We start from the raw sequence: 26,665 nt of genomic DNA, 5'->3' as shown, positions 1-26,665 counted from the left end.
ATCACAATTGAGCATCAAGGGCTGGCACTTCCAAAGGAGCGTGATCAATTATTCTTAAAATTCGCCAAACCAAAACAACACCATCAAGACCAGTAACAATATAAGTAAGAAAAATAAAATATCTAACCATATATACGCTATTATTCTCTGCTGGTAATCCATAAGTGGTGACGTTTCAAGAGCTGATGCGAATTCAAGCAGCAAGCTAGCCAATGTTGTCAATTTGCTGTAAAACATTTGGTAGACAAACTTTGAATCTCAAATTCACCAAACAATGAGTAGTATTAAATAGCTCTAATTATCTCCATATAGCCCAGCTCACATATCCACTATCAAAACTGAAGTAAATTGAAAACGCTATCAAAACTTTTATCTCTTCCAAAACATAATTTAAAAACACATTGTGATATCTTGTCCATCTTTTACCTATCTAATGATAACCTAAAAATCACAAAACTTTGGTATTCTTCTTCTATAATGCCAAGATTTCAAATCATGATTCATACGTAGATAATCTACCATAAATTCCATAAATTTAAAAATGAATGCATATTTAAAACATGGTAAATGCTTAGAATTTTCATTATATACTGAATATCAGTACATTATGATATGAAATAAGGCGACATTTTTCATCCCTGTGGTGGAAAATAAGATCGAGGGAAGCAGCTAAGAGCCATGGACTGTTTTATGATTGAGAATGTTGTTGTAATCAATGCTTGACTGGCTACAATGGCTGCTAAAGTGGCAACAATGAACATTAACCAATACACAGGTTGTAGTATTGCTTTGTAAAATGTAGAGCCTATGTCCCCTAGGTTTTCTATCAAATAAGTCACTTGTCTCATATATGTGATAAGCAGAGATGGGTAAACCAACACACAGAAAGCAAGCTGCAACGAAAAACCCAAATTTCTCATTATGGTACTAAAACTTGAGGATGAAGCACGCAGGTATGATGAAATACTAATAATTATGTCCTTGACATATAGCTTGGACCTGGATTGATTTCCTGTTGAAATGGCCCAAGTCTACAAACATGGCCTCGGCACCTGGATCTAGTTAGAACAAAGCACTGATGTTAGTGTTTCTATTTGTATAGCTTTAACATAAATAATTGGGATGAAGTTACGAATTTTGTTTGAGAAAATCATTGGTATGGATTTATCAATTGAGTTAGAAAACAGTTCCAAGTATACTATATGATAAAATGAGACACATATCATCATGCGAATAATCAATACCTATTATACATAAGACTACACCTGCAAGCATCACCCATCCTTATTAGTGATATTCATGAAAGTAATAGTATATATAATATGGGTTGAATGCCTTGAATGCTCTAGGATAATATTTCACAATATTATACTGTCCTATCATGATGTTGGTCACGAACCAGGCAATCATTATGGGTGAGAACATGAAGCTAACTTTACTTGTACCGAGTACTTACACTCTAGATGAAACACCAATGTATTCAAAATGCTTCTGAGTACTCTAGGTGAAATTCATAGCACTCAGTGCCATTCATTTCGATACAAAGACAAAACATGATTTCCAACTATGAAAATCTGAATAATGAGGAACTGGTTATCAGAAATTATGTAGCTTGCCTAACATCCCATGGCATAAATATCCAACTGTGGATCCTCTTTCCAACAACTTAATTAGTCTTCTCACTTTTGGATTTGGGTACAGCCTTGTATGGTATCTTGATTGCAGATTCCCCGAATATTTAGGGGAGCAGTTAAATATTTGACAATATTTTTTATTTCGATTGCAGATTCCCCAAATATTTGGAGGCGCAGTTAAATTTTTGACTAAGTGTTTTATCTGGATTGCAGATTCCCCAAATATTTAATAATCTGGCGGACATAAAAACCGTGAAATTTTTAACCGTGCCCATATCCTTGTCCATCCAATTGCCAAATATTCAGAAAATCGGCAATCAGATAAGCTCCAGGATATGGTCGTGGATGCTATTTTCCAGGCATTACATGGATACAACAAGAAGTCTTTACACCGGCTGGCGGGCTGAAATGAATGGCAGATAGAGAAGATAACATTTGATCATCTTGAAGGGGCAATGCAGAAAATATTCTGTTGACTTAGCCTGAGGATATTCACACTGATAGAGATATGTACGATTTGACATAATCTTTAAATGTTCAAATGAGTCATGAAAATAACTGAATCATTTTAAATAAGAATTATCGCTGTCTTTAATGAACTGTCCATATATATCAAAGCATTTTGAGGCCTATTAGAAGTGCACTCGAGAAATATATATGTATAGACACACTGTTTTCTTTTTAATTGAAGTGAGGTTGGGTGTATTTCCATAACAATGTCTTCCCTGACGAAGTCCATGCAATTTGTGGTTAATTTATTCACTACCCATGTAATTATATCTCTGATTATCACCTCACTTCAGCTGAATTGCAAGGCAGCACCTGCAAATGCCAGAGTGGAGTCCTTTCCAGGATATCATGGCAATATTAGTTATGAGATATATGCTGGGTAAGTGCCATATCTATCCAAGGTAAAGTATATTTATTCATGAATAAAGTCCATGTTCAAATGTAACAATAATTGAAAGTAACAAATTCAAAGTGCCAGATTTTTCACTGGAAAGAATATTTATTCATTAACACAGTCATGTTCAAAAATAGCATGCATGAATTTGCTCCTGTTTGTAAATAAACAATTAGCTGTGTATTTATGCAAAGATTAAGAACATAACCAAAGAGTTCATAGCTTGTAGAATGTTCATAGCTTGTAGAATGCATGCTTATATGACAAAGAAAGACAGAAAAACATAAAAGATATACAGATATCTAATTGTTATGCACAGACTGTGAATATGTTTGAACAGAGTTTAATTTCTATGGATACTTAATAAATTTGGTGACAATTGAAGCTAAAAAATATTAAAGTCAAAATTGTTGCATGGAGAGTTCAAAATATGTAAAAGACTAGGAGCGAAAATTGTTATATGGAGTGCTTAAAGATGTGATTCTACCACTCTTATATTCTATTGGATGACCAATTAACTGCATGAAAGTCTTTGTGTTTTCTTCATATTCATGCAGGTATGTGACAGTTAGTGAGGCCAATGGAAGAGAACTTTTCTACTATTTTGTGAAGTCAGAAAGAGATCTAGCAAATGATCCACTTCTTCTTTGGCTTACAGGAGGTCCTAGTTGCACCGGTTTCACTGGATTTGTCTATGAGATTGGTTAGCTATGAGAACTCTTGCTCTTATTGTCTGTTTCAATGCTCAAAATCGCTATTTACTGAATGAATTTTGATATTGTATATATTTAGTTTTGAAATTGAGTAATCTGGCCGGCTTGTTCAAATGGCTAATTGTAAGCTCACTTTTACCCATGTTGTTGGAATTGGCACCCAAAACCGAGTCAACTGCTGGCACCCATGTTTTGTTCTTCAGTTGACTTCTTGGATTCTCTGTTTTTGGAATAGGCTGGAATTTCTTTGTGGCAGCAGGAGTCCTATAAGTTGATTTGAGGTTGCATTTCAAGAAAACATATGTTCTAGACATTGTATTTTTCTTATTACAATTTGTTTTATGATTGATTGATGCTTGACCGTTGCAACCTCTCTTTCTTGGCTATGACAGGAAATGAAGCAGGTATTAAACCAACCTTGAACATTACGGTCAAAACTCTTTGCTAATAATTGAAATTCATAGTTTTCTTCATTCATGCCTCTCCAAAATATGTTGGTGACTATGAATAGCGTTATGTTCGTTAGGAATTTTACTAGATGGTCTCATGGTCTGACTTCTTGCATGGCTAGCTTTTCAGGGTTATCTGGTTGGAAATGGGATGGCAGATGAAGTATTTTACAACTCAGAGGTGCCTTTTGCAGATGGAAAGGGACTTATTTCTGACGAATTATACCAGGTGTGTACCCTGCAACGTTAAAATAAGAGACCATGAAAGCATAAGCACACCATGCTGTCTGCATAATGCAACTTGAAATTTCCAATAAAAAGATTAAAAACATTTCATCTTGTCTCTGAATAAAACGAAGAATGAATGAAGAAAAGTTACCGGATAGTTTCCAAAGGACCCACTGCAGTTTTAGCCATGGCCCCGGACAAAGCTCCACTGGTAAACTCTCTAAATGATCTGCCTTTGAATAAAGTCTGCATGCATATCAAGATTAATAGGTGAGAGAAATTGGGATTCCCATATCAATATAAAGAGACAGAGCAGTCGGAGGGTCAGCATTTTCTTCAAGTCCATGCAATTTGTGGTTAATTTATTCACTACCCATGTAATTATATCTCTGATTATCACCTCACTTCAGCTGAATTGCAAGGCAGCACCTGCAAATGCCAGAGTGGAGTCCTTTCCAGGATATCATGGCAATATTAGTTATGAGATATATGCTGGGTAAGTGCCATATCTATCCAAGGTAAAGTATATTTATTCATGAATAAAGTCCATGTTCAAATGTAACAATAATTGAAAGTAACAAATTCAAAGTGCCAGATTTTTCACTGGAAAGAATATTTATTCATTAACACAGTCATGTTCAAAAATAACATGCATGAATTTGCTCCTGTTTGTAAATAAACAATTAGCTGTGTATTTATGCAAAGATTAAGAACATAACCAAAGAGTTCATAGCTTGTAGAATGTTCATAGCTTGTAGAATTCATACTTATATGACAAAGAAAGACAGAAAAACATAAAAGATATACAGATATCTAATTGTTATGCACAGACTGTGAATATGTTTGAACATAGTTTAATTTCTATGGATACTTAATAAATTTGGTGACAATTGAAGCTAAAAAATATTAAAGTCAAAATTGTTGCATGGAGAGTTCAAAATATGTAAAAGACTAGGAGCGAAAATTGTTATATGGAGTGCTTAAAGATGTGATTCTACCACTCTTATATTCTATTGGATGACCAATTAACTGCATGAAAGTCTTTGTGTTTTCTTCATATTCATGCAGGTATGTGACAGTTAGTGAGGCCAATGGAAGAGAACTTTTCTACTATTTTGTGAAGTTAGAAAGTAATCCAGCAAATGATCCACTTCTTCTTTGGCTTGAGGGAGGTCCTGGTTGCACCGGTTTCACTGGATTTGTCTATGAGATTGGTCAGCTATGGGAATTCTTGCTCTTATTGTCTGTTTCAATGCTCAAAGTTGCTATTTACTGAATGAATTTTGATCTTGTACATATTAAGTTTTCAAATTGTGTAATCTGGCCATGGGAACGACTTGTTCAAATGGCTAACTGTAAGCTCACTTTTACCCATGTTGTTGGAATTGGCACCCAAAACCGAGTCAACTGTTGTTATAATTAGGCTTATGCAATACTAAGATATCATTGTAAACCAAAGAATAACGGAAATCGATAAATTATGGATTTCATACTCTTGAAACATTACCTATTCAATGTTCAGCATTGATCGTGAAAAGATAATGCACTTGGCAAACTTGCAAGGCTAGGCAGGGTGGGAGGCTATTTTGATGGAATCCTGGTGTAGAGAAAAACCGAACATAATAGTGATTTTTAGAAATTTGTAAAATAAAATGATAGAGATCTTCTAATATTTATCCCAAAGTTTTTCTCCTATTGCAGGTCCAATGAGTTTTGATCTCAGTAACAATTCTGGGAGTTTGCCCACGCTCATCCCCAATCCACACTCTTGGACTAAGGTTGGCGTTCAAGGCTCCTGCCTCTGCCACTATGGTTATAATGAAATGTTTTCAATTAGGGCACCAAATTTTTTTCCCTCTTTCAAACATTCATCAAGTGAGCATATTAGATTATGCCACTGATAAAGCATCTTTGTTATCAACTTTTATGTTCTATTGCTTTCATCACTTCGGAATTTGCCATTATTAAATTGTTTCTCATCCAACTCGGACTTAACTTGGATGCCACTGAATGTATAAATTTTTGTTGTAATGGATTAACCTTGAATGGTTTTGCACATGTAGGTCTCCAACATTCTTTTTGTTGATTCTCCAGGTGGGACTGGTTTTTCTTACTCCAATACAGCTACAGATTACAAGACTGGAGATTTTAAGGCTGCTTCAGATATACATACTTTCCTCATAAAGGTTTTCAGTTCTATCACGCTACAAAAAATTAGTTTACAAGTGTATAGATTTTTGTGAATCTCAGTACAGTTTATAATCTTGGATGTAGTGGTTTGAAGCATTCCCTGAGTTTCTATCTAATCCATTTTATGTCGGAGGGGAATCTTACTGTGGTATTAATATTCCAATGGTGGTACAGGAAATAGTAAATGGTAAAGCACACACGACCCATGTTTTTTTATTTAGTTGACTTCTTGGATTCTCTGTATTTGGAATAGGCTGGAATTTCTTTGTGGCAGCAGGAGTCCTATAAGTTGATTTGAGGTTGCATTTCAGGAAAACATATGTTCTAGATGTTATCACCCAGGTTGTTCCCTATGACTCCCAAGGGAATACGGCCGGGGTAACCACTAACCAATCTTTGGACTACAGTCTCTAGCCAAACTGTAATCAGAGAGGGCTCTCTCTTTATGATTTGTCTCTGTTTTGATAGTATTTTAGGCTAGCTATTATGCTCAGGTTTTTGGTTTGTGTTTTGGTTGAAGGACTTCTTTCAGTGCTTAAGATGTAGTGTTCAGACAGTAGTATATCATTGGGCAATGGAGTCTAGAGCTTTGAAATGTTTTGAAATGCTGGAGTGATGATGTTCAGACTGCAGGGCCTATTGGGTAACTCAAACAAACAAAATTTAAACTTAAGTGGTGATGTATGGTCAGCCAACAGAAAGCAATTAAGAATTCTCCATTAAGCTGGTGATGTGAAAGTGAGACATGTTGCACAGGAGCAAACTTGAATTCCTGAAACAAAGGTCACTGTGAAAGATATATTCTGATAGTGCAGCAATTAAGAATTACACTTATCAAGATTATAGCTGAAGAAAACATTCATTAACAACATAGATTGAGCTCAGGGTATTGCATGAATAAATCCTGAAGGCTATTCTTTTTCTTTGTTGCTAAATATTTAGAAATTAGAAACATATATGGATTGTAAAAGATTGAAATACATAACAAAGAGAGTTACAGAAAACTTATTGTATTGTGAGGTACACAGGAATCCTGCAGTTTTCAACACACACCAGAACGCATTCAACACTTCAGAACTTTGAGAAATTCCATCACTTTGTTTATTAAACTCTGAAAAGATTACAACATAAGAACTTCTTCAAGAGAAATCAACAACAACCCTTGCAAACTCATGCGAAGGGGATTTTATAGAAATGTTTCATACAAAATATCTCAGGCATTGAGTCATCTGAGAGAGAAATATCTTCATTACTTCGCACAGAAAAGTAGATAGGAAGTTATTACAGCTTTGAATACATCATAAATGCTTTTTAGGTATGTCAGAAGATATTTTGATCTTTGGAGGCCATTGAGTCGGTTGGAATGTTTTGCTTTAACTCTGGAAAATGTACGCTTTCTGGCTGTCGTGCTGTAATCTTCGGCCCTGCCACCTATGACTGTGCTTGCTGCTGTGGTGACCGAATAGTTCTGCTGAGTTGGCTCAGCTTTCATCTTCTCTTTGCTTGCTGATTTTATTAAGTTTTCCTGTGCATGATCATTTATGAAATTGCAAAAACTTGATTTACAGGTTCTGGTTTGATAATATTAGCTGTATCAATCTAGTCCAGACTTCCTGTGTGGGAAATTGATGCCTCAAAATTGCTTCTATGGTCTCATCTGCCTCTGTATATTTATAAAAGTTTGGAGGCACATCAAACAGATGATTGATTTCATTCATGATAAAAAACAGGTTTTCCACCCTGTTGTAGAGGATCTGCCCTGTTGTTGGCCCTTATTCTGCTAAAGTACTGGGCTGTTCTGCAACCTGATTTGCAGCAAAGGCATTGACCCTTTTGGCATAGTTTTCATGGGTAAGCAGTTTTCCTACACTGCTTAGTATGCTTGGGAGACCTCTGTTTTGCAATTCCTGAAACCTGTCCATGAATCTATTGATCTCTGTCTGCATATCTTGGCTTCTCCTTTCCAATGTTTGAATCAGGTTTCTTAATGTCAGGACCCTTTTAACTATTGAGATAGTTTCAGTCCTGTTGGCGATTCCCATGGTGGTCAGCTAAGAGCTTGTCCTGTGATTTAGCACCTGGATCATTCTGTTGGCAGCATCAGGCATGCTACCAAGGTTTGCCCTTGCTCTTTGTATCTCCCTATGTGCCTTTGTAACAAGCTCTGTCTACTCATGTATGGTCTCAATGTAATGCCACTGATCAGTAATGGATTGGCCAATGTTGGCCCATAGGACTGTTCTGAGCTCAGCTGTCACTTTATCAAGTGTGAGCTCCTTTTCTAGCTCAGTTATTCTCTTTTTGAGAGCTTTTATCTCTCTTTCCTTCTCAGCTACATTCTGTTTGGATTTATCATATTTTTCATTTATTTTAGCCAGAGACTCTTTGGCTTGATTAAGCTCTAACATTTGAGCTTCCAGGACTTGAATCTCATTTTGAAGTTTCTGCATATCCAGACTATGAGTCTGCTCTATTGTCGGTGCAGCTGCTGATGTAGATGGTGCTGTTGGCTCTGTTTGTTGAGGAGGGGGAGCAGTAGTTGGAGCAGCTTCCTCTAGATTAATTATTTCAGGAGGAGGCTGGGAGGTCTGACGTTCTTCTTTTTGTTTCAAGGCTGCCTGTAATGCTGCCTGTGCAGCCTCTGATTCTCCCAGCTTTTCTTGAGTCTGGATTAGTTGCTTATATAGAGACACCAGCAAAGTTGTGGCATCTTGATCATGTCTTTGCTGGGCAACTTCATCTGTTTGAGGGTGAATTGTCGCTGGGAGTTTGATCTTTCTCCTCAAAGTTGCCATGTCTGCATCCCTCAACTTCAATATTTCTTGTATGCCCTTGATATCTTTGGGATCATGCGCAATCTCTATGATTATGTCTTCTAAGGACCTAATTCTGTTGTCCGTTGCTTGAGAGGATGCTCTCTCCAACTCAAGCTGAGCAGCTGTATTGTTAAGGCTATTCTCTAGCCTATAATTATCAAATGTTTCATCTGCCAAGGAGGCATATACCATCTCACCTGTTTGCTTATGCAATTCAATTTTGTCCATTGGGTGGATGTCCTTGGCAAGGACCTCAAGATTGGTCCTCAAGTAGTCTGAAGCAGATTGTGGCTGCAATGTAGTTGGCATAAAATGACTCATGATCATCTTGCCTTCCTACACATCATATGTAGACATGAGTCTTTGTTGATTAGTGGGAGCCATTTTCAATAAATGGTTATACAGCTGAATTTTTATTGGCTCATTCCTCTTCTTTATGTCGATGAACTGTTGTTTGATGCCCAGTTCACCTTCTCTCTGCTGAGTTGAGGAGCTCACTTCTCCTCCCACTATTCTGTCCTGTTCCTGTTGAAAGGAACTTGCAGATGCTTCTCTGCTGGGTGGGGCCATGCCAAAAGATTGTCCCATTGGCATTTCTTCCTCTGAGAAAGGATTGATTCTCTGTCTTTTCTCCCCATGAGTTGTCGATGTTGTAAGGGGAGTCTCTCTGTCCCTTTTCCTGCTTGTATCCTCCTTTTGTGGAGTTTGGAGGATTGATGCTTCAGCTGAGGTTTCTTGCCTTGGAGGCACAGTTTGTTGTGGCTGTTGCTCAGTGGATTTTGGGGCTTCCACTGTTTTCTCTTGCTGGACAGGCTGCTCCTGTCTTTGTTTTTCTTGCTATTGGTGTTGTGGTTGTTGATGCACTTCCTGCTGCAGCATTCCTTCTTGCTGTTCCACTTCTTTTTTTGTTTGCTCTTCAGTCATGGGAAGTGGCTGCTCCTCCTCTACCTGCTTTTCTTTGCCTTTGCTGGATGTCTGTTGAGTGTCCATGGCAGCTTGCTGATGTGTTGTTGAGGATGAGGCAGATGCTCCAAGTTGCCTTTGATATGAGAAGGAAACCTGTCCACAAGTTTCCAAGTCAGCTTCTTTTTGAATATTTCTAGCCTCTTTTTCTAGCATCTACTCTCTAGTAATTTCCTCTTCTAGGGTGCCCTCTTTCCAGCTCAAGGAATTGGCATACTGCTCAATCTCAGGCTGCCTTACATGTGCATAGTTACCCAATTTATATTTTATCCTCCTGAGGGAAATAAAATGATTTCGGTCATAAGGTGCCCATTTGAAACTGGTTTGCAATTTGAGGCCCTCTAGTATCATATCTGCCTCCTTCCATCCCTCCTCTCTTTTGTTGTATAGAAAAGGGCCTAGCTGGCTCCTTACTTTCAACTGCACCTTCTTGTTCTTACTTTGGAAATGGAAGCAGTCGACATTTCCAAACTGCCTGAAGTATTCTAGGGCAAAAAGTCTCATGGGGACATACCTTGGCAGCCTGTAAGGGTTCAACTCACAACCATATATTCTGATTACTGTGTGGTGTTGGTAAAAATACCAATCACCAATGCTGTAGGCTTTGGAGAGATGGAGAACTCTCTGCATGTCATCGGTCAACCTTGGAGGAGGGACACCATACAGTAATTTCATAGCTAGGTGAATGAACAGGTCTATGAGTTCACAGTATGTGTATGGTGATTTTGAAGTATGATGAAAAACTGAAGTCCAAAACACAACTGACCTTGGATTCCCCTGGACATTAAGTTTCTTGAGGGGAATGGAGAAACTGTCTGGTTGATAAAATAAGAACAGATGGTAGATGTATGAGGTGTATTTGAACAACCTCTCCCTTTGCAGATTCATTCGCTGATCATGGATCTTCTCTGCAATATATGTGGCATAGTCATAGTGTATAGCTGGAGGCTTTCCCGGAGAAAATATAGATAGCATTGCCATTATAGTATCATCAACATCCTCAACTCCCCTGAACCCCAGGACATAGCTGATCAAATCCACCAGCATTCTGCCCAAGTCATTTAGGTAAGGATATCCAATAGGAGGGGTTCTTATAGTTTCAGAACTTGGCTGTATGAATAACTGATTGATTTTGGTGATCTGGGCACTTGACAAGTTAGTCCCCTTCTTGATCAAGTCTATCATGGAGAGAGGGGCCAATGGTCTTGTAGTGTGAAAATGCAGCATCTCATTTATGGCTTCTTTCTGGATTCTGGATCAGCATTGGCCTTGCCAACGTTTGGGTTTGGATTTCTTCTAAAGTTTGGATTCCTGATAGGGTTGTTTTGTGGTGCTTCCCATGATGCTTTTCTCTCAACTGATTCCACCCTATCACCCAACCTCTTCATACCATTAAGTATCGCAGCTAGTTTTTGATCAAAGGTTGAAGGTTCTTCTTTGTATATGTTTCTCTTTTCTAGTCTTGCCCTGTTTCTTTTAGCAATCAGGTTTGCTTCCACTGTGACAGCAACCTTTTGGGCTTCTTGGAGAGTTTCAGGTGCCCTTTCCTTCAACTGATATGCCATGTCAGGATCAAATCCATTAGGGAATTTGTACAGGGCCAAATCAGGGGGAGGTCTTAAGTTTTGTGTTATTGCATTGTATACATTGTTGAATCTAGCACAATACTCCAGAACGGTCTCTTGAGGACCCCTCTTGATTGTGTCATATTCACCAAGTATGTGCAAGGGATCTTTCTTCTTCTCCCATCTGTTAGTGAAAGCTTGATAAAGCTCATAAGGGGTTGTGATGGTATTTGCAGCAAGTGATCTGAACCAGGTTCTAACATCACCTGTCAGGCTTTGGACAAAAATTCTCATCCTCACACTATCATCATCAATTTCATAGTTCTCAAAGTGATCCTGCATCCTCTTAGCATGTTGGATGGCAGAGTAGGGGCCAGTGGAGTCAAAGTATGTGATCTTGGTTTGGTAATCTTGAGGCAAAGCTGCAGGATTGGCAGGCAACTGTAAGGGTGCATATCTAGCCATATTTACAGGGTTTAAAGGATTAACAGGGGTAGCTGGGATAATAGGAACAGTGGGTACCACAGGGGTAACAAGTAAGGGTGAACCTAGAGTGTGATTCAAGGGAATATGTGCAGTGGATGAAGATGTGATAGGAGGGCTTTGAGATGTGGATGGTGAACTAGGGGAACTGGGGGTGGACTGAAAAAGAACTTTAATTGGAGTGGAAATGGGGTTGGGATGAGCTGTATGTGGAGTCAAATCAGCAAGCTGGTCCTGCCTTCGCTGATCTCTGATGTTTTTAGGAATTATGTTGGGATTATCAAAAATAGTGGGTGGATTGGGGTCAGGATTTGACCTAGTGTACCGTGGATTTTTCTTAGGAGCCAGCTTCTAACTGTTTTTTGAATTTTTTAGGAAATTTTTACATCTGCAAGGACTGGATAAGATTTTGGAATGGCTATATATATTTCAAAGCCAAGAAGATTGACTGAAGCAGCTCTTCCCTAAAGCTGTTAATGTAACAGAAACAATTTTGAAGGCTTCCTGACTGATTTACAGGATTGATCTATAGCTTTGGGAGATAAATAGTAATTAGAAAATCCTAAAGAGTTCCCCAGTGGAGTCGCCAATTATGTTATCACCCAGGTTGTTCCCTATGACTCCCAAGGGAATACGGCCGGGGTAACCACTAACCAATCTTTGGACTACCGTCTCTAGCCAAACTATAATCAGAGAGGGCTCTCTCTTTATGATTTGTCTCTGTTTTGATAGTATTTTAGGCTAGCTATTATGCTCAGGTTTTTGGTTTGTGTTTTGGTTGAAGGACTTCTTTCAGTGCTTAAGATGTAGTGTTCAGACAGTAGTATATCATTGGGCAATGGAGTCTAGAGCTTTGAAATGTTTTGAAATTCTGGAGTGATGATGTTCAGACTGCAGGGCCTATTGGGTAACTCAAACAAACATAATTTAAACTTAAGTGGTGATGTATGGTCAGCCAACAGAAAGCAATTAAGAATTCTCCATTAAGCTGGTGATGTGAAAGTGAGACATGTTGCACAGGAGCAAACTTGAATTCCTGAAACAAAGGTCACTGTGAAAGATATATTCTGATAGTGCAGCAATTAAGAATTACACTTATTAAGATTATAGCTAAAGAAAACATTCATTAACAACATAGATTGAGTTAGATATCATTTTGGGATTCAACTGCGTTAAGTAAGTCATTCACGTATGACCCATTTCCATGAGAGGTAGTCATAACTGACTAATTTCTCATGATTTTTGAATAGTTCACTTAGCACTCATTGCATCGGGTGATGCTCACAGGGGTGAAGAAGTGGGATTGAAACTAGTGAAATGTGGAGAACGAATCACATAGCATCAATCATCACTTCCGGGGCTTGCACCCGGTAACCAGGACTTCCCAGGAGGTCACCCATCCCAGAACTCCTCTGGCTCAAGCGCGCTTAACTGTGGAGTTTTTTCCACAATCAAGCCCACTTAGCTTGCTACCCCATTTGCAAAACCTTAGCAAGTATTGTGCCTCATGAACCATTCAATCCCACTTCTATGTGATTGATGCTATGTGATTCGTTCTCCACATTTCACTAGTTTCAATCCCACTTCTTCACCCCTGTGAGCATCACCCGATGCAATGAGTTCTAAGTGAACTATTCAAAAATCATGAGAAATTAGTCAGTTACGACTACCTCTCATGGAAATGGGTCATACGTGAATGACTTACTTAACGCAGTTGAATCCCAAAATGATATCTAATATAATGCACTGCGTAAATCCCCCATACTTAAATTCAAAAAGAGTCAAGGGATCTCTACTTGAATGGTTCATGAGGCACAATACTTGCTAAGGTTTTGCAAATGGGGTAGCAAGCTAAGTGGGCTTGATTGTGGAAAAAACTCCACAGTTAAGCGCGCTTGAGCCAGAGGAGTTCTGGGATGGGTGACCTCCTGGGAAGTCCTGGTTACCGGGTGCAAGCCCCGGAAGTGATGATTGATGCTATGTGATTCGTTCTCCACATTTCACTAGTTTCAATCCCACTTCTTCACCCCTGTGAGCATCACCCGATGCAATGAGTGCTAAGTGAACTATTCAAAAATCATGAAAAATTAGTCAGTTACGACTACCTCTCATGGAAATGGGTCATACGTGAATGACTTACTTAACGCAGTTGAATCCCAAAATGATATCTAATATAATGCACTGCGTAAATCCCCCATACTTAAATTCAAAAAGAGTCAAGGGATCTCTACTTGAATGGTTCATGAGGCACAATACTTGCTAAGGTTTTGCAAATGGGGTAGCAAGCTAAGTGGGCTTGATTGTGGAAAAAACTCCATAGTTAAGCGCGCTTGAGCCAGAGGAGTTCTGGGATGGGTGACCTCCTGGGAAGTCCTAGTTACCGGGTGCAAGCCCCGGAAGTGATGATTGATGCTATGTGATTCGTTCTCCACATTTCACTAGTTTCAATCCCACTTCTTCACCCCTGTGAGCATCACCCGATGCAATGAGTGCTAAGTGAACTATTCAAAAATCATGAAAAATTAGTCAGTTACGACTACCTCTCATGGAAATGGGTCATACATGAATGACTTACTTAACGCAGTTGAATCCCAAAATGATATCTAATATAATGCACTGCGTAAATCCCCCATACTTAAACATAGATTGAGCTCAGGGTATTGCATGAATAAATCCTGAAGGCTATTCTTTTTCTTTGTTGCTAAATATTTAGAAATTAGAAACATATATGGATTGTAAAAGATTGAAATACATAACAAAGAGAGTTACAGAAAACTTATTGTATTGTGAGGTACACAGGAATCCTGCAGTTTTCAACACACACCAGAACGCATTCAACACTTCAGAACTTTGAGAAATTCCATCACTTTGTTTATTAAACTCTGAAAAGATTACAACATAAGAACTTCTTCAAGAGAAATCAACAACAACCCTTGCAAACTCATGCGAAGGGGATTTTATAGAAATGTTTCATACAAAATATCTCAGGCATTGAGTCATCTGAGAGAGAAATATCTTCATCACTTCGTACAGAAAAGTAGATAAGAAGTTATTACAGCTTTGAATACATCATAAATGCTCTTTAGGTATGTCAGAAGATATTTTGATCTTTGGAGGCCATTGAGTCGGTTGGAATGTTTTGCTTTAACTCTGGAAAATGTACGCTTTCTGGCTGTCGTGCTGTAATCTTCGGCCCTGCCACCTGTGACTGTGCTTGCTGCTGTGGTGACCGAATAGTTCTGCTGAGTTGGCTCAGCTTTCATCTTCTCTTTGCTTGCTGATTTTATTAAGTTTTCCTGTGCATGATCATTTATGAAATTGCAAAAACTTGATTTACAGGTTCTGGTTTGATAATATTAGCTGTGTCAATCTAGTCCAGACTTCCTGTGTGGGCAATTGATGCCTCAAAATTTCTTCTATGGTCTCATCTGCCTCTGTATATTTATAAAAGTTTGGAGGCACATCAAACAGATGATTGATTTCATTCATGATAAAAAACAGGTTTTCCACCCTGTTGTAGAGGATCTGCCCTGTTGCTGGCCCTGATTCTGCTAAAGTACTGGGCTGTTCTGCAACCTGATTTGCAGCAAAGGCATTGACCCTTTTGGCATAGTTTTCATGGGTAAGCAGTTTTCCTACACTGCTTAGTATGCTTGGGAGACCTCTGTTTTGCAAAGCCTGAAACCTGTCCATGAATCTATTGATCTCTGTCTGCATATCTTGGCTTCTCCTTTCCAATGTTTGAATCAGGTTTCTTAATGTCAGGACCCTTTTAACTATTGAGATAGTTTCAGTCCTGTTGGCGATTCCCATGGTGGTCAGTTGAGAGCTTGTCCTGTGATTTAGCACCTGGATCATTCTGTTAGCAGCATCAGGCATGTTACCAAGGTTTGCCCTTGCTCTTTGTATCTCCCTATGTGCCTTTGTAACGAGCTCTGTCTGCTCATGTATGGTCTCAATGTAATGCCACTGATCAGTAATGGATTGGCCAATGTTGGCCCATAGGACTGTTCTGAGCTCAACTGTCACTTTATCAAGTGTGAGCTCCTTTTCTAGCTCAGTTATTCTCTTTTTGAGAGCTTTTATCTCTCTTTCCTTCTCAGCTACATTTTGTTTGGATTTATCATATTTTTCATTTATTTTAGCCAGAGACTCTTTGGCTTGATTAAGCTCTAACATTTGAGCTTCCAGGACTTGAATCTCATTTTGAAGTTTCTGCATATCCAGACTATGAGTCTGCTCTGTTGTCGATGCAGCTGCTGATGTAGATGGTGCTGTTGGCTCTGTTTGTTGAGGAGGGGGAGCAGTAGTTGGAGCAGCTTCCTCTAGATTAATTATTTCAGGAGGAGGCTGGGAGGTCTGACCTTCTTCTTTTTGTTTCAAGGCTGCCTGTAATGCTGCCTGTGCAGCCTCTGATTCTCCCAGCTTTTCTTGAGTCTGGATTAGCTGCTTATATAGAGATACCAACAAGGTTGTGGCATCTTGATCATGTCTTTGCTGGGCAACTTCATCTGTTTGAGGGTGAATTGTTGCTGGGAGTTTGATCTTTCTCCTCAAAGCTGCCATGTCTGCATCCCTCAACTTCAATATTTCTTGTATGCCCTTGATATCTTTGGGATCATGCCCAATCTCTATGATTATGTCTTCTAAGGACCTAATTCTGTTGTCCTTTGCTTGAGAGGATGCTCTCTCCAACTCAAGCTGAGCAGTTGTATTGTTAAGGCTATTCTCTAGCCTATAATTATCAAATGTTTTATCTGCCAAGGAGGCATATACCATCTCACCTGTTTGCTTATGCAATTCAATTTTGTCCATTGGGTGGATGTCCTTGGCAAGGACCTCAAGATTGGTCCTCAAGTAGTCTGAAGCAGATTGTGGCTGCAATGTAGTTGGCATAAAATGACTCATGATCATCTTGCCTTCCTGCACATCATATGCAGACATGAGTCTTTGTTGATTAGTGGGAGCCATTTTCAATAAATGGTTATACAGCTAAATTTTTATTGGCTCATTCCTCTTCTTTATGTCGATGAACTGTTGTTTGATGCCCAGTTCACCTTCTCTCTGCTGAGTTGAGGAGCTCACTTCTCCTCCCACTGTTCTGTTCTGTTCCTGTTGAAAGGAACTTGCAGATGCTTCTCTGCTGGGTGGGGCCATGCCAAAAGATTGTCCCATTGGCATTTCTTCCTCTAAGAAAGGATTGATTCTCTGTCTTTTCTCCCCATGAGTTGTCGATGTTGTAAGGGGAGTATCTCTGTCCCTTTTCCTGCTTGTATCCTCCTTTTGTGGAGTTTGGAGGATTGATGCTTCAGCTGAGGTTTCTTGCCTTGGAGGCACAGTTTGTTGTGGCTGTTGCTCAGTGGATTTTGGGGCTTCCACTGTTTGCTCTTGCTGGACAGGCTGCTCTTGTCTTTGTTTTTCTTGCTATTGGTGTTGTGGTTGTTGATGCACTTCCTGCTGCAGCATTCCTTCTTGCTGTTCCACTTCTTTTTCTGTTTGCTCTTCAGTCATGGGAAGTGGCTGCTCCTCCTCTACCGGCTTTTCTTTGCCTTTGTTGGATGTCTGTTGAGTGTCCATGGCAGCTTGCTGATGTGTTGTTGAGGATGAGGCAGCTGCTCCAAGTTGCCTTTGATATGAGAAGAAAACCTGTCCACAAGTTTCCAAGTCAGCTTCTTTTTGAATATTTCTAGCCTCTTTTTCTAGCATCTGCTCTCTAGTAATTTCCTCTTCTAGGGTGCCCTCTTTCCAGCTCAAGGAATTGGCATACTGCTCAATCTCAGGTTGCCTTACATGTGCATAGTTACCCAATTTATATTTTATCCTCCTGAGGGAAATAAAATGATTTCGGTCATAAGGTGCCCATTTGAAACTGGTTTGCAATTTGAGGCCCTCTAGTATCATATCTGCCTCCTTCCATCCCTCCTCTCTTTTGTTGTATAGAAAAGGGCCTAGCTGGCTCCTTACTTTCAACTGCACCTTCTTGTTCTTACTTTGGAAATGGAAGCAGTCGACATTTCCAAACTGCCTGAAGTATTCTAGGGCAAAAAGTCTCATGGGGACATACCTTGGCAGCCTGTAAGGGTTCAACTCACAACCATATATTCTGATTACTGTGTGGTGTTGGTAAAAATACCAATCACCAATGCTGTAGGCTTTGGAGAGATGGAGAACTCTCTGCATGTCATCGGTCAACCTTGGAGGAGGGATACCATACAGCAATGTCATAGCTGGGTGAATGAACAGGTCTATGAATTCACAGTATGTGTATGGTGATTTTGAAGTATGATGAAAAATTGAAGTCCAAAACACAACTGACCTTGGATTCCCCTGGACATTAAGTTTCTTGAGGGGAATGGAGAAACTGTCTGGTTGATAAAATAAGAACAGATGGTAGATGTATGAGGTGTATCTGAACAACCTCTCCCTTTGCAGATTCATTAGTTGATCATGGATCTTCTCTGCAATATATGTGGCATAGTCATAGTGTATAGCTGGAGGCTTTCCCGGAGAAAATATAGACAGCATTGCCATTATAGTATCATCAACATCCTCAACTCCCCTGAACCCCAGGACATAGCTGATCAAATCCACCAGCATTCTGCCCAAGTCATTCAGGTAAGGATATCCAATAGGAGGGGTTCTTATAGTTTCAGAACTTGGCTGTATGAATAACTGATTGATTTTGGTGATCTGGGCACTTGACAAGTTAGTCCCCTTCTTGATCAAGTCTATCATGGAGAGAGGGGCCAATGGTCTTGTAGTGTGAAAATGCAGCATCTCATTTATGGCTTCTGGGGTGATATGGAACAAGACTGAGCCTGTAGGACTGAGAACAGCTCCCTGGCATGGATCATAGCACTCCTGGCACTTATGGACTAAGTCTGGAAGGGGATTGACTTGAGGGAGGTTGTAAATGGGCAAATTTGAGTCCCAGATCCCTAATATATCAGCTCCACTAAGGTATTGGGCTTTCAACTCATTTAGCATGTGAATATTAAATTTAGATTTCATTGGGAAAGAGTCCATCATCTGATAATCTAAATCTCCTAGGGCTTTCCATTCCAACTCCCTTTGAGGGGCATTCAAAGGCTGAATATTCAGGGCTATTGGTGTCTCCATGGCTAATGAGGCTTATGAATTGAATGTAAACTATTTTGAGTGAGCAGAAGAACACAGAGGAGTTTCTTGACAATGTAACTGTGAATTGTATGGAACAGAGGGTGAATTGAGTAAACAGCAATTGAAATACTGCTTGAAGCGTAAATAAGACCAATGTCTGGTCTCAATCTGTCTCTTTTAGCAGGTAGGTATGGTTCGAGTAACTTGCTTCGCGATTGCGCGAATAGAGTGCAGTTTTTAACGAAAATGTAGGCAAACAAGGCTCAGCTGATGTTTTTCGACCTCACAGTTGTAAATGGGGACTGGGCACAAGGATTTCGCCGGCGAATTATAAGTTTCTGTGTCTCTTAAGCCTTTTTGAGGGAATTTACAGACAAATTAGGCGTATGAAGGATTTACAGGGGTAAATACATGGTAAACAGCGAGCAACGGTCACGAATGAATGTAGAAATGGCGCGCCGGAGGTCTCCAAATCGATTTCACCAAGGTGGCGCAGGTTTGGTCATAAAAAACCATGCAGAGAAAGCAACAGCGCTTTGGAAAAAATTATGAAAAACGCAAAAAATCGACCAAAATATGGATTTTTGGCATATTGGCGCGTTTTTTGGATGACGTTAGCATGACGTCATCAGGTGGGGTCAAGGTCGGATGACGTCAGCATGACGTCACAGGGTGAGGTGGCAGGCTGTGATTGGTCCACGGGGATAGTGAGGTGGCAGACATATCAGCGCGGGGGCGGACGGAGATGCTGACGCGACGACGGGGTGTCAGTGACGTGGCTCTGACGTGGAGATGACGCAGGCCCAGCAAAACTGGTGGTAAACAAAAGGCGGTAATGGTTTTCTCGGACCGCCTACGATACGGCGATGGTTTTGTCAGAGGGCAACCCGAGAGATTGTGAGGGCGACGCGTGGCCGGGGCCTGACGTAACCCTTCGTCATTTTCTCGGGCGCTAAACCTCAGACGTCGGGTCCAACCCGATATGTATGATGGCCATCCGATCAAAGGCGTTCGATCGGACGATTGACGGGTTGATGACATGTGCGGATGATACGGCAGCGGAGAAGGATTAAAATATTATATATTTTGGGGTCTGCGCTCGGCGGAAAACCTTTGGAATATGGTGTTTTGCAATATTTTCCAATGTATTTTGAAAATAAACTAATATGCGCCGATACTTTGGATAAGTGCAAAAAGTGGGTTTTTTGTGTGTTATTTGCAATAGAAGCGGGTTAAGGTAAAAGGGGTTTTTCATAAGGTTTTCTTAGCCAACAAAGGGTTTAATGGGTCCAATGGATTCAAAAGAGGGAAGGGGGTAAGGCTTAGGTTTATCAAAGTGACCAGATGTCATTTTGATCCCTGACAGAGAACATATGGCTATAATGCCAAGGGAAGGGATATTTATACCATGTTTGGGGTTTATACACCATGGTGTTATAATACTAGGGAAAGGGTAAGATGGGGGATTTATATAATAGAATTAGTGGTTAATATGGATGAAATGGGTGGATGAGGGGGAATATCACTAAGTTTATTTGAAACTCACTTAGTTTAGGGAGTAGATCAAAATGAAAAGAATTTTAGACAAGAAATGTGGCTTTTAAAGGATCAAGAACCACCATGAAACCATAAATTCTTCCATGAATCTCAACTGATGAGGGGATGTTAGTAACAAATGGGAAAAGGGGAAGAAGGGAGGTTAGACATGCTTCTTTGCTTTGCTGCCATTTGATGGAGAAGAACACCTTCTCAATTTATTGATTTTGCTTTGTGAACAAGGTTAACCCACATGCAATTTGTAAGAAATGATATTTCTGCAACCCCAACTGCCTACCCATCTACTTGCCTAGCATTTTGATTTCTTCATGGAGGGTGCATTTAGACTTGCAGACCCTTGTTTGCCTTTTCTTTCCTTTGGCTTTTTCCTTTTGATTTTCTATCTAATGCTACCCTTATTTCTTCCAAGGCCCCAGATTAAGCAGTTGGGAACCTTAATTCTCTACCTAACTATTTGTCTGCCAAGATTAAACAGTTCGGACAGACTTCTTTCTCTATTCTACAATAGAAAATTGAAACATGACATGATCCAGAATAGGCTATTGGATCATCCATCAAAATTTGAGTAAACATGGAACTATGTACACACCTTGTTTTCTTGGAAAATATGGGATCTTTGTACCATCAAAGCAGAGCATATTTGGCTCTTGAATTTGCCAATCATGAAATATGAAACTTATTGGTATAGGTATCCAACACTAGACATTGTATTTTTCTTAATACAATTTGTTTTATGATTGATACTTTGATGCTTGACCGTTGCAACCTCTCTTTCTTGGCTATGACAGGAAATGAAGCAGGTATTAAACCAACCTTGAACATTAAGGTCAAAACTCTTTGCTAATAATTGAAATTCATAGCTTTCTTCATTCAGGCCTCTCCAAAATATGTTGGTGACTATGAACAGCGTTATGTTCGTTAGGAATTTTACTAGATGGTCTCATGGTCTGACTTCTTGCATGGCTAGTTTTTCAGGGTTATCTAGTTGGAAATGGGATGGCAGATGAAGTATTTGACAACTCAGAGGTGCCTTTTGCAGATGGAAAGGGACTTATTTCTGACGAATTATACCAGGTGTGTACCCTGCAACGTTAAAATAAGAGACCATGAAATCATAGGCACACCATGCTGTCTGCATAATGCAACTTGAAATTTCCAATAAAAAGATTAAAAACATTTCATCTTGTCTCTGAATAAAACGAAGAATGAATGAAGAAAAGTTACCGGATAGTTTCCAAAGGACCCACTGCAGTTTTAGCCATGGCCCCGGACAAAGCTCCACCGGTAAACTCTCTAAATGATCTGCCTTTGAATAAAGTCTGCATGCATATCAAGATTAATAGGTGAGATAAATTGGGATTCCCATATCAATATAAAGAGACAGAGCAGTCGGAGGGTCAACATTTTCTTCAAGTAAAATTTACTGCGGTGGGTTTAGTATGAAATTCTCTCTACTCGGTTCAGTAAATAATACTTAAATCATTGGGATTGAAATTTGAAATTGAGGATCTCCAATGTTCTACTCTGGAGTCTGTACCAAGGGTAGAAAAGCATACTTACTTGGAATGCTTTGCGCAGATCAGGAGCCTGAAAATTTTCTTTGCTGGGTAGTTTGTCTAACTTTGCCTCCATACTTTTCATAATTAAGGGATCCATGGTGCTCAGAGCCAATAGCTCTATGACTTGAAGTTATGGGATTTTCACACCCCACCTCAAGTATGGACTGTTAATCTCAGAAACCCAAATGCCATAGAGGAGACCCACAATACCCATTGCCCGCCTGCATGGTGCCATTCGACCCTTGCTCGGCAACCCCAGACGAACCACATTGCGCTCAACAGCATTCGGCTCTAGGAATCCGTTCCCCGCCTGCGTCGAGAGGTCCTTCGAAACAGCCGTGGATTGCAAGGATTGACATCGCAGAGAATTGAACTTGAAACCTCTGCGTTTGCCGTGAAACACAGATGAGGACTTGAGGAAGATTGGGACCGATACATTCGAGCAAGTGCTCGGGGAAGGAGGCAGTTGATGTTGTGGCGAAGCCGCCACTTTGATCGACATTACAGAGTCCCGATAGTTGAACCGTCTTCTATAAATTGTTACCAAACTCTCAACTCAATAATGGAGATTGGCGAGGTGCCATTCTTATAACGTTTCGGTGGAATCAATCCAATGGCTGAAACAATTTTAATCGTCTAACAACTAAATCAAGCGCCCACAAATGGACACGTAACCTCAAATGAGAGTTGGTTTTAGAGGGGAACGCCTTACGGCGTAAAAATGAGAGTTGGTTTTAGAGGGGAACGCCTTACGGCGTAATTAAGCAATCAACTAATTACTAAACTAATACAAAAAGGCACAAATAGGAATGATTAACAACTCCTAGCCATTGAATTCTCCTTTCAGATTTGTCCCTTACAATAGTGCAAAGAATTCCTCCTTTTGAACAATTACTCTTTCTAATTTAACAGAAATTACAGTTGTGTAAATGAATAATCTCTTTTGCAGAAATAGAATCATTATGTCCTTTTCAAAACTCCTATTTATCATTATGTAATTCAAATTCAAAAAATGAGAGTTGTTTAGAACAGTTGAATAAACATTTTGATCTTTGATTTTGAAATCTAGAAAAATTATCCTTTTACCCTGTATCTCCAATAGAAAATTTTGGAATTTCAATTTTTTATTTCACTCAATAAATTCTATAATCGTAACAAAATTATAATTAAAAACCTACTAAAATTGCAAACAAATTCCAAATTAAAAACATTCAAAGCAAAACATTTTCAGAAAAATGGAAATCAAATAATTAATAAAAAATAAATATGATCATCCCATTGTTTTCTGTTATGATATTAATAACTAGTAGAGAAAACGGAGACAATATTCCAAGAACGAAACGTTATGGGAGTTAAATTTTGCCAAAAACTCACTTAGCAATTCATATTGTTGCAAATCCACAACACTATTTTATATTGTGTTTGGAGTGTTTAATGTACATATTTAGTGAAATAATGCTATTGAGCTTGAATTTGTGCACTAAATATCAAGATGGGGTGTTGCAATAATCCCCACATCCACACGATGAACTCAAGGCTTATTTTGTTTTTTCTATTTTTTTATTATGTAGTTAAATGAATTACATGAAATGGAATTTATAAATTACAAAACTTGCTTTCAACCTTTTTAACTTGAATTAAATAGGTTTGCAATCCAATGTGGAGTGAGTGGGTTAGGGGAATTGGTCCGGAGTGAGCAAAAAAAACCTTCTCAATCTTGGTCTCTTAGGACAAAAAAAAATTGCAATTTCATAACCATTCAAGATCTTGAAATAATAAATTGAGATGAATCTCCCAAAGTATAAACTGAAATTCCCGTTGAAAGTATAAACTAAAATTCCCCTAGAAAAAACCAAAGGCAATATACAAACTTTTCTCATCATTTTACAGCGATTAACGTGGAACTCTCCGTCTTGGCCTGTGTTGGAACCTCAAATATTAGCCTTTTTGGATGTTATGTAATTCCTCGGTGGGTTAGGGTCCGAGATCCTAAGAAGAAAATTCAACGGAGTCTCGACTGCGTGTGGAATGAAACTACGTTCAATGGGATTTATTTATATATAAAAACACATTTTTATGGACTCCCCCCATGTGTTATTAATGATTCATGATTTGTTGTGATGGTTCATAGCATGTTTATAAGTCCTAATGTTGACTATAACATATGGTGATTGTTTTGTTTTATTAATTTTTATTATATTAGTATTATATATGATGTGTTTGTTATATATGGTGTATATGGGAGAGGGTTATTATTATATGTAATTATTTATAATATATTTAAAAAATATTATTTATAATTATAATGTATAATATAATTATAATTTGTATTTATATATAAAAAAACTACAAGTTAAATAAATAAAGTAGTTTATTATTAACAAAGTTTTATTAATAATTATATAAAAGGGTTTCATAATTTTCAAGAAATTTAAGGGGAGGTGTTGAGGCTTCAACACACTAGAGGAAAACATCACCCAATTTCACTTTCCATATTCAAATTCTAAAATTTCAAATGGATCGATTTTATATCATCCTAGATCCATCTTAACTTTGGATTGACTAAGAGCCGAGAGGGATCAAATCTCTTTTCACCCTACAATAGGTTTGCCTGTCAAGATATTTTATCCCCTAAGCCTCCATTTGGATCTTTATTCTTTACCATATCAAGGAATTAATTCCTACTCTCACTTGGTATCCAAAGAACTAGTACGTTTCTGGACATGAGGTGATTCTTCTTCATGATCAATTCCCCTTCCCTCTTGCTCTACCATCCTCTCATCCTCCATCCTTGGCCCCATATATAGCCATTTGACTTGGCCCCCCCTCTACCTTCTTTCAGAAAAATTAAATTTGATGGGACATAGAAAGGTAATCATGGTCCAACGAGTTATGGTGGAATCATTTTAGATTTGGCAAACATGCACTTCCACATATCCTCTAGGTCACTTTTAATAAATAGCAACAACATCATTGAACATATGGGTCTTCACATGGGATTATAAATTTCCCATTTTGAAGGAATCACTAAGCTCCTGGTAGAACACGATTCCCAAATTACCATAAATATTCTTTGAAAAATTTAGAATGACACTGATATACATAAGGTTTCATCAACTTGGCCGTTGGAATCTCTCTTTGGTCAGGTCTCCTCTCTGATTACCCCCATTTCAACACTTATTACAACACACGTTTGGTCTTATGGTAATAAAATAGCATACTTGCTAGCCTATTATGGGTTCTTAGATTCCTCTACCCTTGTGTCATCCACTTGGAACCTTTTGTCGAACTCCCCTCCTAAGACCACATGTTGGAAGTTCATTTAGAAAGACTTTCCATTTTGAGGTAGTATGACAATTGAGAAAAAAGGGGGAAGGGTAGGGTAGGTTGTCACTGTCCCACCTGGCCAATAGAGATGGTTGACGTCACAATGCACCCCCATGAATAATTAATGGGACTAAACTATGATAGATGGGTCATCATTCTAACTAGTAATACCATATTGGTAAGGGAATTAGAAATTAGTTGTTCACCATCATGTCTATTCATTATTCGAGTGCTCACTCAAGTGGCTCTAATGTTGGAAACAACTGTTCCCATGGATCAAAACCTACATCATCATTTAAAGTTTTTTCGTAGTAGAAATTAGCACATAGATGCATTCAAATCTGAATCCTACATGGAATGTGATGGGATAAACATGGCACCATCTATTGCTAGACCCTAATGAGCTTGGAAAAAAGATAATTGTTAACCTCCGAATGTGACAATCCAGGAGAGTTGGCTTCTTCTTGGCTCTATGCCAATGCTTTAAAACTGGTAATAATGGTTTTCCATGAGACTTTGATATTATCCTTGTTGAAATATGGCAAAAAGAATATTCCAAATTAATTTTTCCTTGAATTAAATTGTGAATTAAAATCGAATTTAGTCTTAACAGCTACTTGGAAATAATTAATTAATTTATTTTAAATTAATTAGTTGGAGAAATTCAAGTTAGAAGTCTCTCTGAAGTCATGCAAGAGTTACCCTTTAAATTAAGGAGATAAGATTGAGTTATATTTGAGTTGTAATTAGTTAACTTAGTTTACTAAGTTAAGTCTAGTTAAATTAGTTCCAAACTGTTTGAGGAACTAATAGTGAGTTAACAGTCAGTTGATGCATTAATGCACTCAACTAGTGCTACTCCAGTTAACTAAAGATTCCCTCATCAGAAACTCATGCATGTCTATTATGAGAAAGACCCAATTGAGATAAATGTTCAAGGACAATGTACTATTAGGTGCATGTGTTTTCTCATGGAGAAAACTCATGCATGCAGTCAAGGATTCATCCTTGAGGATTGTGCAATTTTGATGGATTAGTTTTCCACTTGGTAATAGGAAATCATTCACAAGGAACAACACAAGGAAATAGGAGCTTGGAGGGAAGAGAGGAAGGTTGGAGAGAAGCCAAGATTGCCTGTGAGCATCTTTGAGGATTTTA

At 38.8% G+C, this 26,665-nt stretch overlaps 1 long non-coding RNA gene across 1 annotated transcript; it reads right to left on the bottom strand.

Annotated features, from left to right (window-relative positions):
* Positions 1 to 849: 849 nt before the first annotated feature.
* On the bottom strand, positions 850 to 21,954 carry LOC149210653 (uncharacterized). The gene is made up of 3 exons (XR_016252291.1): positions 21,846 to 21,954; positions 4,080 to 4,174; positions 850 to 1,052 (listed from the first exon to the last, which is right to left on the bottom strand). It is a non-coding gene; the product is annotated as an uncharacterized LOC149210653 (long non-coding RNA).
* Between the last annotated feature and the right edge of the window lie 4,711 nt (positions 21,955 to 26,665).

Source organism: Pinus tabuliformis, chromosome 1_2 (genome assembly GCF_031772625.1).
Source record: "Pinus tabuliformis cultivar Carrire ecotype Pingquan chromosome 1_2, CPIR1, whole genome shotgun sequence".
NCBI classification, from domain to species: Eukaryota; Viridiplantae; Streptophyta; class Pinopsida; order Pinales; family Pinaceae; genus Pinus; species Pinus tabuliformis.
This window is presented reverse-complemented; position numbering and strand designations above follow the sequence as displayed.